The 14,899-nt window shown below is 60.0% G+C and overlaps 2 pseudogenes; both read left to right on the top strand.

The window, feature by feature from the left end:
• Positions 1-2,842: 2,842 nt before the first annotated feature.
• On the top strand, positions 2,843-13,563 carry LOC129133522 (Fc receptor-like protein 2; annotated as a pseudogene).
• Positions 13,564-14,677: 1,114 nt separating this feature from the next.
• Positions 14,678-14,899, top strand: part of LOC129133524 (Fc receptor-like protein 2) — a 46,191-nt pseudogene continuing 45,969 nt past the window's right edge.

Raw genomic sequence — 14,899 nt, 5'->3', positions numbered from 1 at the left:
ACATGGGAATGAGGGTCCCAGAACAACGTGGCCTCCAGGGATTTGTGATCATGGGATGGGGGCCATGGCATGGGGGTGCCAGGGGCAAGGGGGTCCCTGTGAGAATGGGGGCCCTGGGGAAATCAAGGTCCCCAAGGGAAGGGGTGTCCCAGGGACTGGAATTACTGGGATGGGGTTCCTTGGGGTTGGCAATCCTGGGGAATTGCAGTCCAGGGATGGGGGTCTCAGGGAAGGGGGGACAGAAGGAAATTGGGTCCCAAGGTTGGGGTCCCAGGCGAATGGGGGTGCCAGGGATGGGCGGTGGCTGGGGGGGCCGGGGGGTCACAGCTCCTTCCCTGGATGCCTCAGATTTTGGGGTTACCCAGGGCCCTGCAAAATCACCCCTGGGGTGCTCATTTCCTGGTCAGGCATTGCATGGGGGTCCTGGGCAGCTCAGTCTCTGTGTCCTCCCTGACTTTTTTCTCTCTTTATTTCTCTTTCTTCCTTATTCTCCTTACATTTTGCCATGTCCTCTCACCCCCGATTCCTGGCTCAGCAATCCTGGGAAGCACCTGAGCAGTGAACGGGTTGGGGGGACCCAGGGGAGGGGGAAAATGGGGGGAAGGAGGTGCAGGGAAGGGTGGGGAGGCTGTGGGGGATGGAGGTGTTGGGCTGTGCCCCCTCAACACTTTCACTTTCCTTTTCCTGGACAAGAAGGAAGAGGCCGTTTGTGCTGAGAGTCAGATGGGAAAGGGGGGCAGTTCTGTCCTAGACAGCAAATCCAGGGGGGGGTCCTCTCATGAGAGGATCCTGTCCCAGGGGGTGACACAGCCTAGCATGGGGGGTCCCGTCCTGGGTATGGCAGTTCTGGAAATGTCCCTGCACATTCCTGGCTGGGTGCCTGTCCCAGGGGTGGCACATCCTGGGGACCCCTGTCAATGCAAGGGTGGGGCCCAGCCATAGCCCAGCCCCACTGCACAGGGATGGCCATTACCCAGCCCTGCTCTGCCCAGCCCCAGGTGGCAGCCAGCACCTGAGGGTCCCCCCTGCCCCCTTGGCTTTGATTCTGGCAGCTTTAGAGCTGCTGCAGAGGTGAGAATTCTGTGGGTGGAAAAAGGCCCTGCCTGTGGTTTGCTCAGCCCTGCAAGAAGCACAAACCCCAATGGGAGCTCAAGCAGTGGCTCTGGGAGGGCCTTTGATGGTTTTCAGAGCAGGGCTGGCTGGAAACTGCCCCTGCAGGTTCAGCAGTGAGGGAACCAGTCCGGAAATGCAGCAACTCATTATTTTGTCCTTGTCAACAAGGGACTGAGAGAGTCCCAAAACTGCTGCAAATCCCACACCGATTTTCTCAACAACCTGACCTGCACCGTCCTTCTTGAACAAAACCTCCTGCCCTTTGGAACTTCTGGAAAGAATGTTTGTGTTCTGGATGTGCACACCAGAAGAGAGGGAAAAGTGTGAAAATATTGAGCAAGGGCTGCACACGAGGGGCTGGGGAACAGGGGTGTCACAGCAGGAGCAGGGAGTGCCCAGGCAGGGGAATTCAGGGCAGGCTGGAGTGGATTTACCAGGGAATCAGACCCTGAGGCACACAGGGGCATTTCCACAGATTCCTGTGCACTGTCCCAAGCATGGAGAGCTTCTCCCCTTCCTCCATGGGAAGTCAATCAAGTTGAGAGTGGGAACGAGAAAAATGGGGAGAGTTCCTTAATATGGCCCAAAAAAGGCTTCCTCAGGGGCTGGGTTGCTGCCCAGCAGGCAGGGAACAATCCCATGGAACTGTTGGACACTCAGGGAGATTCCACCCCCTGTGTTATCCACAAGCAAACGCTGCTATGGGATGCAGCAGGGGGCTGCTAAAGGGAACCAAAAAGTCTCATTTCACTGTGATTTGTTTGTGGTTTTATTGTGGTTTTTATATCCCCGTTTTTTTGGTTTTTTGTGTTTTGATTTCCTCTTGTTGGGAAAGCAATGATTAAAAGGATTCTCTAAACCAGAGCATTTTATACCTTGTCACTTTGATTTTTCAGGAGTTTGTTTTTTGTTGAGAAAATAATGATATAGGAAAAAATTTATGCCTTTTTTCTATGGATGTATAATTTTGTCACAGTCAATTGGGCATCAAGTGTTGCCTGAGATTGCTAAGACAGGAAATTTGGGTGACAGGAAAAAGCCCAGGGATTTGTGGGGCAGAGACCCAGAGCCTCCCAGGACAAGCCTGGGGTGCCCCAGGGTGGGCTCTGTGCTGGGCTCTGAGTCATCTCAAAATCTGAGACCAAAATATGACCCCAAAATTGTCCAAAGCAATTGGGCATCAGGGAATTCAACCAGCTTGATCCTGGGATTTACCATCATCAGGGCAAGGTCATAAGAGATGCCTCCTTAAGTTGGGCACCCCAGAGGTCACAGTAACCCACGGGGGACAGTGGGAATGCTCAAGGCCCAGCCAGGACAGAGGACCCCAGGATGTGCCACCTCTGGGAAAGGAATCCCCAAGGATGTGGCACCCCCAGAACGAGGAGGAGCTCCCAGGGACAAGAGGCTGGGACAAGAGCCGGGTGTCAGCACAGCAGAGCTGCCCTTTTCCCTAAAGGCAGGACCCCTCTGGATGTGCCCCCTGGACAGAATTCATGTCCTTGCCTCAGCACAAACCGCTGCAGGAAAGAGAAAGAGTTGGGGGGTCACAGACAGGGAGCCCCATCCCCCACAGCCCTGAAACCACTGCCTGCACCCCCCAACCCCTTTTTTCCCATCCTGGGATTCTCCCAGCTGTTCCTTGGGATGGTTCAGCCAGGAAATGCGGGGAGACAGGAAAAAGCCCAGGGGTGAGTGGGGCAGAGACACAGAACCTCCCAGGAGAGCCATGGGGTGCCCCAGGGTGGGGACTGTGCTGGGCTCTGAGTCACCCCAAAATCTGAGGAACTCCATGAGGGAGCTGTGACCCCCGTGGCCACCCAGCCACTGCCCATCCCTGGCACCCCCATTCCCCTGGGAACCCAACCATGGGACCCCCATTGCCTTGGTCTCTCCTCCCTGGGGACCCCCATCCCAGGACTGACATTGCCCAGCACCACCAGTGCCTTGATCCCATCCCATGGGCTGCTTCTTCCCCAGAGCCCCTATTCCCGAGGGTCCCCTTTTTTCCCCTGCACCCCCAGCCCTGGCACCCACTTGCCATGACCCCAAATCCCTGGGGACCATGTTCCCACAGCACCCCCATCCCTGAATCCCCCCCAGGCATGGAAACCCCAATTCCAGTGGACTCCCATTCTCCTGGACACCCATCCTTGGTTCCCCACATCCCCTGAGCCCCCCACTCCTGGCAACAGCATCCCCCACCATGTCCCCAGGCTGTCCCCACCCTGCCCACAGCCTGTCCCCAGCTTGTGGCCACCCTGCCCCCACCAAAGGCCACCTACGCATGGGGACGGACGTGACCTCGCTTCCTTCCCCTTCATCCAAAGAGCCGCCAGCCAGGGGAGCGGTGGCCACAGCAGCGAGTGACAGCCAGTGCACATGGCTAGGGACACCGGGATGGCCGGGAAGGTGGCGCTGCTCCTGTGGGGTGAGTGCCCCGGGCACGGGCCTGACACCCCGGGGATGGGGAGGGGAGGGGGCACAGGGGGGCTGTGGGGCCCCTGTCCTTTAGACCTCTGTGTCACACCAATGCAACCACTCAGACATTTTTCAGGGACAGCCCCCTGCCCCTGTGCCTCTGACCGCACAGTGCCACCCCCACCCAGGCCTGTTCCTTCTCCCTTCCAGCCCAGACCCTCGGCCTCGCTGGTGAGTCCTCGGGGGATGCCATGGACCCACCCCGCTGTCCCCAGCCCCTCGCTGGCCCTGGCAGGCTGGTGTCCCCTGTCACCCACAGGTGCCCAGACCACCCAGCTCCTGGTGGAGCCCCCCTGGAGGCCGGCGGTGCTGTGGGACTGGGTGACACTGACCTGCCAGGGCTCGGGGACCGCCGGTGCCACCACCTGCTACAAGGACGGGCAGCGCTGGGAGCAGGAGGGACCTGAACACCTCACTGTCGCCATGAGTGGCACCTACACATGTGACAGACCTGGCACTGGGCTCAGCCCCCCTGTGATTGTCTCAGAAGGTGAGAGGGGTTTGGCCGTCCACCGCCTGGCACCCATGGGGACCCCAAGGGCTCTGGGTGGGCTCCGCTCCATGGGTCACCTCCTGTGTGACCAGACCCCATCCCCTGCTCTGGGGAGCCAGAGCATCCCAGAGCAAGAGGACCCTGTTTGTGGAATTGATGACCTCTGGTGCACTGGGTGTGACTCAGTGAGGGTCCCAATGTCAGCGGGACCCTTGACATCCCTGTGATGTGATGAATCCCCTCTGTCCCCCAGATGATCTGGTGCTGCAGGTGCCGGCGCGGGCGCTGCTGGAGGGGGACACGGTGACACTGCGCTGCCGGGGTTATTGGAAGAGCACAGTCACCTCGGTGTCCTTCTACCACGAGGGGAAGGAACTGGGGGTGTTCCCTGATGTCACTGAGATGTCCCTGTCCCCTCTGCAGCTGAGCCACAGTGGCCACTACAGCTGCAGAGGCAAGGTGGGATCCTCGGGGTGGAGGGAGTCACCACCAGTGACAGTGACAGTGCACGGTGAGCACCATAAAGTCCCCACCCCGACACCTCCAAAGCCCCTCCCCAGGGACTCGGGGCCAAAATTCCCTCTCCCCTCTCCTTCCCTGAGCTCTTCTCAGTGCCGGTGCTGGAGGGTCCCCCCGGCCCACCCCGGGGTCCCTCCTGACTCTCAGCTGCCTCAGCACCCCCAGCCCCCTGCGGCCCCGAGCCCCCCTCCTGCACGTGTTCTACCAGGATGGGAAGATGGTGGGAGACCCGCAGGGGTCCCCACAGCTGCTGGTGCCTGCCCTGGGGGTCTCACCCTCAGGGAATTATGGCTGTCAGCTGCACCCTGAGGCGGGGGGCCGTGGGGAAAAGCAGCACCTGGCTCCATGTCATGGTGCACAGGGAGTGCGGGATTGGCACAGGGAGCCCCCACAGACACCTCGGGTCCCCTGATTGGGCATCTCCAAGTCCCCAACAAAAATTTCCTTGGTCCTTCTATTACTCCCCTTGTGCCCACACCTTTCTGTGTTATGACCCCACCGCTGACATCCCCCATCACACCTATCCCCCATCCCTGTCCCCCCACACCGGCTGCCAGCCCCTCCCTGTCCCGTCAGCCCTGTCTCTGTCCCCGCAGTGCTTGTGGCCAATGCCACCATCACCCCCTGTGCCCTGGACGTGACACCGCAGGACACAGGGACACACAGGGACACAGGTGGGGTCCCAGAGGGTAACCAGGGAGTGCAGGACCCCTGGGGTCATGGGTGACCCTGATGTGTCCCCCTCTGTTTCTTGCAGTGGCCGCAGGGGTCGGTGGGGCCCTTTTGTTCCTGCTCCTGCTCGTGGGTGTCATTGTGGCCTGGAACTGGTGGCACCGTGTGGGTGGGTGACAATGGGGGGACGGGGGTCCCAGGGGCCTGTAGAGGCCCCCATAATTGGGGAACGATAGTGTGGCATTCACAATCCCAGAATTGTGACATTGGCTGGGGGTGCTGTAGAGCTTGGGGAGGTGCTGGATGGTTGTTCAGGCAGGTTGAGGGTTCTTTCAGGGGCCCTAGGGTGTCTGGGGGGCCTCTGTACCTCCTGGGCTTTTGGTACTTAAGGCTGAGTTGATTCGGGGCACTGAGGATGTTCATGAATTCTGGGGGGCTCCAGGGATGCATGAGGGTCCTGTTGAAGATTGAGGGTCCCATGGGAGTTCAGGAATCCTGAGAGCAGTCCGGCCCCTGGGGACCCCTCAATCACCCCTCCCCTCTTTCCTCTGCAGCTGCCAGGAAGAACCAGGAAAGGTGAGTAGGAGGCTCAAACTACGCGCTCCCTATTTTCCCCAACCCTAAAGACCTCCTATTTCCTCCCCCACATCCCCTTTATTCCCTCAGAGCCCTCCCGGATCCCCCGGCCCCCCCAGAGGAGGGGGAGGTGCTGTACACCCACGTCGTGGTCACCAAGAGGGCAGGGGGTGAGTACGGGGGGGACACACGCAGAGGGACACGTCACCCACCAGTGTCACCCCACCCAGATCCCACAGCCCGTGTCTCTCGCAGCGTCCCCCCGTGCCACCACCCTCAAAGACCCCCAGGTGACCTACGCGGAGCTGCGGGGACCCCAGGGGCGACTGCGGGAACCCGGTGACATCTACGGGAATGTGCTGTGACACTGGGGAGAACTGGGGGCACTGGGGGTCCCCACCCATGGGCACCCACTCGTGTCTGTGCTGCCACTAAAAACTGCCCCAATCCCTCCCCGTGGGGGCACAAACATCCCAAAGGGCTGAGAGAAGAATAATTTCCTGAAACAGTAATGAGAGAGAATAAAACCAACAGCAACAGCAACCAGGTTCAGTGTCCAAATTGTCACACAAGGAACAATTTCCAGGGAAAGCCCCCAAAAGGGAACAAACCCCAGACATTTCCTCCCAGCACGTTTCCTCCACCAGAGGAACTGGCAGGGCTCTGGAGCTTCCTTGCTCTGATGGCCAAAGTGGCCTTCAGGAGGCTCTGGATTCTCTTCTCCCCTGTCCCAAACACCTCCTCTGCCCTGTTCCCTACACGAGGATGTCACCAAGGACCTGTGGGGGTTCTGGAGCCGCCTCCTTTCCCAGGGCAGTCGGGATCAGGCCATGGCACAGGGCGGGGTGTCAGAGACAGGAAATTTTGATGTCTGGAGACATTTTGGAACACCTGTGTGTGGCAGGGGTGGGTCAGGCCTTGCTTATGGTGAGACAGGGCCCCGCCTGTCCATCAGTCTGTCACCCGTGGCATATTGGGGACAGTTTGATGCTCTGGCAAAGCCAGCTCCTGAGTGGCCGGGTGACCAGAAGTGCCAGCTGGCGACATGGCCCTTGGTGGCCCAACTGCCATAAAAGTAAGAGCATAAGGTGACCAAGTCCTTGATCCTGGCTCCTTTTGGGGTGTCTGTCCTCAACCGAGGACTTGGCAACTCGTTTAAATGAGAAATATCTGCCAAGGAAAGTGGGAACATTACTGGAATTGAAAGAAACATGTGTGTAATATTTTCATTAATTTCAAAAATGATGGGGTTTCCAGGCAAAAGTGTAGGAAAAGGAATAACAGGTCTTTACTGGGAAATTTATAAAGCAGAACAGAACAAACAACAGAAGCCCAGAACTTTCCCTCCCGCTCAGTGCTGTTGGTTTTTGTGGCAGTTATAACCGCGGCCAGCAGGGGGCGCTGCAGGGAGCACTCCCGGCCAGCAGGGGGCGCCCCGCTCCAGCTCCATCCCCTCAAGGGCCATGGCGGCCTCGGGCGGGAGGGAGGAGGGCAAATCGCTCCTTTTACAAACTCACGGCCACCAATCGGTCCCGGCACCACCACCGGCAGCGGGCAGAAGCCGCCAAGGCAGCAGGTTGGATCCCAGTGCCCACTGGCAGCGTAGCAGTGTCCCGGGGCCAGGCACACGCCCTGCACAACACCCACGACCGCTCTCCATGATCCCGAATGGAAGGAAGGCAGCGCCTGACCCCAGGGATGTCTCGGGCCTACAGCAGCATCTCAGGTGGCTTTACACCACAATTCCTGCAAACCCTCATCCTTTCACTCAGGTGAGGAGGGCAGGGATGGAGCAGCTTTGGGGACACCTGGAAACCTGACAGGGTCACTCCCCACAGCCCCACCATGACTGTGGGTTAGAGCCCCTGCTCAGTATTCCCACACATTTCCCTGTTGTCTTGGAGCCGAATCAGAACCCAATTATTCTTCCCGGGCCATTTAAAAGGGCTTCAGGTTTGAGACAGGAAGGATGTGGGTCCAGGTCAGGTTTTTGAGCAGATTGTTATCTTTGCAGGGTTTCTGGGGCTCTCTCAGATCCTTGCTGCAAGGGACCTAATGATCAGTTGATGCATTTCCAGACTGCTTGCCTCTTAGCTGCCCCTGCACAGGGCAGTTTCCAGCCAGCCCTGCTCTGAAAACCATCAAAGGCCCTCCCAGAGCCACTGCTTCGGCTCCCATTGGGTTCTGTTCTTCTTGCAGGGCTGAGCAAACCACAGGCAGGGCCTTTTTCCACCCACAGAATTCTCACCTCTGCAGCAGCTCTAAAGCTGCCAGAATCAAAGCCAAGGGGGCAGGGGGGACCCTCAGGTGCTGGCTGCCACCTGGGGCTGGGCAGAGCAGGGCTGGGCAATGGCCATCCCTGTGCAGTGGGGCTGGGCCATGGCTGGGCCCCACCCTTGCATTGACAGGGGTCCCCAGGATGTGCCACCCCTGGGACAGGCACCCGGCCAGGAATGTGCAGGGACATTTCTGGAACTGCCACACCCTGGGACAGGAGCCCCCATGCGAGGATGTGTCACCCCCGGGACAGGATCCCCCCAGGACAGGAGCCTCTGGATGTGCCCCCCCAGGACAAAACCCCCCCTTTCCCATCTGACTCTCAGCACAAACGGCCTCTTCCTCCTTGTCCAGGAAAAAGAAAGTGAAAGTGTTGAGGGGGCACAGCCCAACACCTCCATCCCCCACAGCCTCCCCACCATTCCCTGCACCTCCTTCCCCCCATTTTCCCCCTCCTCTGGGTCCCCCAAACCCGTTCACTGCTCAGGTGCTCCCCGGGATTGCTGAGCCAGGAACAGGGGGAGAGGGGACCGGGCACAAAAGTGAGGAAAATAAGGAAAAATAGCAATAAAAACACAAAAAAGTCAAGGACAGTGGAGGGCACAGAGGCAGAGCTACCCAGGACCCCCATGTGATGCCTGCACAGGAAACAAGCATCCCAGGGGGGCTTTGCTTGCTCTGGGTCACCCCAAAATCTGAGGCACACAGGGAAGGAGCTGACTCCTGTGCCCATCCAGCAACTGCTCATGCCTGGCACCCCCATTCCTCCTGGAATCTAAACATGAGATCCCCATTCCTTATGCCCTTTCATCCCTGGGACCCCCATTCCAGTAATGACATTCCCCAGGATCTCCATGGCCCAGCACCCCTTTCCCAAGGAACCCTCTCCTGTTCATTCAGTCCTCTGATATCCCCCTCCCTCCATGACCTTGATTCTCTCAGGAATGCCATTCCCATGGACAACCCCCATTCCCTCAGCATCCCCATCTCATGACCCCAAATCCTGGAGCCCATGCTCACCTGGGACTCCCATCCCTGAGTCCCCTCAGCCCTGGATACCCCCAGACCCATGACTCCCCCTCCTCAGGAACCACATTCCCCTGGACATCCATCCCTGGCTCCCCAAACCCACCGAGCCCCCCACTCCTGCAAACCACATCTCCCACCTTGTCCCACCCACCCTCATCCCCATCCTGTGCCCAGCTTGTGGCCACCCTGCCCCCACCAAGGGCCACCTATGCATGGGGACGGACATGACCTCGCTTCCTTCCCCTTCATCCCAAGAGCCGCCAGCCAGGGGAGCGGTGGCCACAGCAGCGAGTGACAGCCAGTGCACATGGCTGGGGACACCGGGATGGCCGGGAAGGTGGCGCTGCTCCTGTGGGGTGAGTGCCCCGGGCACGGGACTGACACCCCAGGGATGGGGAGGGGAGGGGGCACAGGGGGGCTGCAGGGTCCCCTGATCTCCCCAATGCCAGCAGTGCCAGTCCATGTTACCCACAGTGGATCTTGGCAGGACTGGGGATGTGGGGTGACTTTGGGGACAGGAATAGGGGGCAGGAATTTGGGGATGGGGATGTGGGGACAGGAATGTGGGGACTGGCACCTTTGGGCTCAGGTAGATCTGGGGATAAGGACAAGGGAACTGGGATGCAGGGACAGAAAGCAACAAGCACCATGAGGATGTGCCCATGGAGATGGGATCATGGGGATGGGATCATGAGCTGGTGGGGTGACCTGGGCCAGCATGGGCTGTGTCCGTGGTGTCCTCGTGGGTATCCACAGTGTCCCCATGTTCTGCCTCAGTCCAGGGTGGCCTCAGTGTCCCTGTGCCCAAGGTGTTTGTGTCACAGGGATGTGGTGCACAGGTGGCTGTGACACAGACATGTCCCCCTGCCTCTCCAAATCTTTTTGAGACCACCCACACACACTTTCCCACAAGAAATGCTGTCCCCACAGGGACAGTTTTTGGGGACAGCCACCACACCCTGTACCCTGGTGCTTCCTTCCCTGCAGTGCCACCCCCACCCAGCCCTGTCCCTTCTCCCTTCCAGCCCAGACCCTCGGCCTCGCTGGTGAGTCCTCAGGGGATGCCATGGCCCCACCCCGCTGTCCCCTGCCCGACGCTGGCCCTGGCAGGCTGGTGTCCCCTGTCACCCACAGGTGCCCAGACCACCCAGCTCCTGGTGGAGCCCCCCTGGAGGCTGGCGGTGCTGTGGGACCGGGTGACACTGACCTGCCTGGGCTCAGGGACCGCTGGTGCCACCACCTGGTACAAGGATGGGCAGCGCTGGGGGCAGCAGGGACGTGACCGCCTTAGTGACACTGAGAGTGGCACCTACACGTGTGACAGACCCAGCAACAGGCGCAGCCCCCCCATGACAGTCTTAGATGGTGAGGGTGGATCTTTAATGATCAGGGTGGCCCCTGAGAGGTCAGGGTGGGCTCCACTCCATGGGTGGCCTCACACCCCTCATGTGGCGAGAGCCTGTGCCCTGCACACAGGGACATCCCAGTGCAGCCCAGTGCACTCCAGAGCACCCAGATGTCCCTGGTGCTATGGGCACCCACCTCAGAATGGTCTCATCAGTAAAATGTGACCTTCCTGTCCCACAGACCCACTGGTGCTGCAGGTGCCAGCACGGGCACTGCTGGAGGGGGACACAGTGACACTGTGCTGCCGGTGCCGGCAGGAAAACCATCTCAGCAGGGTGCGATTTTACCGGGATGAGAAGGATCTTAGGGGGTCCCTCAGGGGAACCGAGCTGTCCCTGTCCCCCCTGGAGCTGCACCACAGCGGCCGCTACAGCTGTGCAGGCTTGGTGGGGTCCTGGCAGTCCCGGTCAGCAGCAGTGACAGTGACAGTGACAGTGCACGGTGAGCACCCCCAGGGCTGGAACTCCAATATCTTGACAACCCCAAAGCCACTTCCCAGTGGATTCAGAGCCACAGTCCTCACCTCCCCTCTCCTTCCCAGAGCTCTTCTTGGTGCCGGTGCTGGAGGGTCCCCCCACACCCATTGAGGGGTCCCCCCTGACTCTCAGCTGCCTCAGCACCCCCAGCCCCCTGTGGCCCCGAGCCCCCCTCCTGCACGTGTTCTACCAGGACGGGCAGGTGGTGGGGGGCGCGCAGGGGTCCCCGCAGCTGCTGGTGCCCGCCGTGGGGGTCTCCCACTCGGGGAATTATGGCTGTGAGGTGCACTCCCAGGGTGGGGCCGTGCGGAAGAGCAGTGCCCGGCTCCGCGTCACGGTGCGCAGTGAGTGCGGGGATGGGCACGGGGAGCCCCCACAGCCTCCTTGGGTCCCCCACACTGCCTGGCATCGCCCAGCCCTCCCTGATGCCTGCTCTGGGCTACCCAACCTTTCCCAGATCCCTCCCTGGCTCCCACCCTTTTTTCTTGTGTCCCTCCCCGGGACCCCCAGCCCCTACATGGGTACCCCCATCCTTCCCTGGCACCGTTTCCATGTCCTGCCATTGCTGCCGTGGATCCCTCCCCAGGTCCCCCCATTCCTGACTCGTGTTTCCCTCCATCCCACATTGGGTCCCCTCACCCCTCCCTGGGTCCCATCACCCCTCTCTGAGTTCTCCACACATTCCCTAGATCACACCCTCCCCTCCCTGCGTCCCTGTACTTGCCCTGGTGTTGCCCACATCCCTTTCCAGGTGTTCCCTCCCTGACCCCCCCGGCATCCCTCAGGGTTCCTTTCGAAGCACTGCCCCCCCCCCCCTCCATCTCTGCGCCCGCTCTCCTTCACTGGAGTTCCCCTGCCCCTCCCTGAACCCCCTGGGTCCCTCACTGTCCCCTGGTGTCCCCCTCTCCTGCAGGGGTCCCGCCCTTGGGGGTGTCCCTGTCAGTGCAGCCCCCCGGGGGACAGGTGGCACTCGGGGACAGCCTGGAGCTGAACTGCTCAGTGACCATGGGAACAGGTCCCCTGTCCTTCTCCTGGCACCGGGAGGGCTTGGAGGCACTGCTGGGCACCGGCCCCCGCCTGGAGCTTCGCCACGCTGGGGACAATGACAGCGGCCAGTACCGGTGCCAGGTCAGCGACGGGGACAGCGTGGCTGAGAGTGACCCCATGAATGTCACCGTCCTGGGTGAGCGGGACCCTCGGGCTGGGGATGACCCCCCCCCAGAAAACTCCCATCCCACCTTGCCAGGTGCCAGCCCTGTCTGTGTCCCCACAGTGCCCGTGGGTAATGCCACCATCACCCCCAGTCCCCTGTCACACCAGGTGCGCACAGGTGACAACGTGACCCTGCACTGCTCAGTGCAGGTGGGCTCAGCCCCTGTCACCTTCACCTGGCTGCACAACAGGCAGGAGGTGGCCCAGGGTCCCCTCCTGCAGCTCAATGATGTTGAAGTGGGACATTCGGGCACCTACCAGTGTGTGGCCACCAACCAGCTGGGACAGGATGGGCACCGCATGTTCCAGGCACTCAGCCCTGAGCTGGCCCTGGAGGTGACACCTGGCTCACCCTGGGTCACAGGTGGGGTCACACAGGTGGGGTCACCAGGGAGTACAGGACCCCTGGGGTGATGAGTGACCCTGATGTGCCCCTCTCTCTTTCTTGCAGTGGCTGCAGGGGTTGGTGGGGCCCTTTCCTTCCTGGTCCTCCTCATGGCTGTCGTTGTGACCTGGCACTGGTGGCACCGTGTGGGTGGGTGACAGTGGGTGGATGGGGGGTCCCAGGGAGCTGTAGAGGCCCACAGAATTGGGGAACCATAAGAAACGACCCACATACCCACAATTGTGACTTTGGCTGAGGGTCCTGTAGGGTTTGGGGAGGTGCTGGAGGGTCCTGCAGGGATGCTGGGGGCTCTTTCAGGGGCCCTGGGGGTGTTCGGGGGTCTCGGTCCCTGCTGGGCTTTGGGTTCTTGAGGGTGATTTGTTTGGGGCCACTGGGGAGGTTCATGAATTCTGGGGGGCTGCAGGGATTCTTGGGGGTCCTGAGGGGAATTGAGGGTCCCATGGAGGTAAAGGATTCCTAAGAGGTTTCAGGGCCCTGGGGACTCCTTAATCACCCCTTCCCTCTTTCGTCTGCAGCTGCCAGGAAGCACCAGGAAAGGTGAGTAGGGGGCTCAAACCACACTCTCCCCTTTTTACCCAAACCCCCAAGGCCTCCCATTCTTCTCCCCACATCCATTTTTTTCCCTCAGGGCCCCCCTGGATCCCTCGGCCACCCAGAGGAGGGGGAGGTGCTGTACACCCACATCATGGTCACCAAGAGGGCAGGGGGTGAGTACGGGGGGGACACACGCAGAGGGACACGTCACCCACCAGTGTCACCCCACCCAGATCCCACAGCCCGTGTCTCTCACAGCGTCCCCCCGTGCCACCACCCTCCAGGATCCCCAGGTGACCAATGTGGAGCTGCGGGGACCCCAGGGGCGACCACGGGAACCCGGTGACATCTACGGGAATGTGCTGTGACACTGGGGGCACTGGGGGCACTGGGGGTCCCCACCCATGGGCACCCACTCGTGTATGTGCTGCCACTAAAAACTGCCCCAATCCCTCCCCTCTGGGGGCACAAAGATCTCAAAGGTCTGAAAGAAGAACAATTTCCTGAAACAGCAATGAGAGAGAATAAAACCAACAGCAACAAGGTGCAGAGTCTAAATGGTCAAAAAATGAACTATTTCCTTGGAAAGCCCTCAAAAAGGAACGAACCCCAGATGTTTCCCCCAGCACGTTTCCTCTGCCAGAGGAACCTGGCAGGGCCTCGACCTTCTTTGCTCTGATGGCCAAAGTGGCCTTCAGGAGGCTCTGGATTCTCTTCACTCCTGTCCCAAACCCCTCCTCTTCCCTTTTCCCCACACAAGGATGTCACAAATGCCATAGGGGGGTTCTGGAGCCTCCTCCTTTTCCAGGGCAGTCGGGATCAGGCCATGGCACAGGGCGAGGTGTCAGAGACAGAAAAATTTTGCTGTCGGGAGACATTTTGGAACACCTGTGTGTAGCAGGGGTGTGGCAGGGGTGGGTCAGGCCTGGCATTTGATGAGACAGGGCCCCATCTGTTTATCAGTTTGTCAGCCACAGCACACTGGGGACAGTGTGACAGTCTGCCAAAGCCAGCTCCTAAGTGGCCGGGTGACAAGAAGTGCCAGCTGGGGAGAGGGCCCTTGGTGGCCCAACTGGCTTAAAGGGCAGAGCATAAGGTAGCCAAGTCCCTGACCATGTCTCCTCTTGGGGTGTCTGTCCCATCCACACTGGAACCCAAGAGTTGGCAACTCATTTAAATGAGAAATACCTACCCAGGAAATTGGGAATGTTTCTGGAATTGAAAGAAGACCCATCTCTAAAACTTTTTTTAGTTTCAGAAATGATGAGGCTTCCAGGCAAAAGTGTAGGAAAAGGAATAAGTCCTCTTTACCGAGAAATTTATAAACCAGAACAGAACAAACAACTCAAATCCAGAACTTTCCCTCCCGCTCAGTGCTGTTGGTTTTTGTGGCAGTTATAACCGCGGCCAGCAGGGGGCGCTGCAGGGAGCACTCCCGGCCAGCAGGGGGCGCCCCGCTCCAGCTCCATCCCCTCAGGGGCGATGGCGGCCTCGGGCGAGAGGGAGGAGGGGAAATCGCTCCTTCTGCAAACTCACGGCCACCAATCGGTCCCGGCACCACCACCGGCAGCGGGTAGAAGCCGCCAAGGCAGCAGGTTGGATCCCAGTGCCCACTGGCAGCATAGCAGTGTCCCGGGGCCAGGCACACGCCCTGCACAACACCCGCGACCGCTCTCCATGATCCCGAATGGAAGGCAGGCAACA

The sequence above is a fragment of the Agelaius phoeniceus genome, chromosome 31, assembly GCF_051311805.1.
Source record: "Agelaius phoeniceus isolate bAgePho1 chromosome 31, bAgePho1.hap1, whole genome shotgun sequence".
In the NCBI taxonomy this organism is placed as follows: domain Eukaryota; kingdom Metazoa; phylum Chordata; class Aves; order Passeriformes; family Icteridae; genus Agelaius; species Agelaius phoeniceus.
The sequence above is the reverse complement of the archived record's forward strand: the minus strand, read 5'-3'. Positions and strand labels throughout refer to the sequence as shown.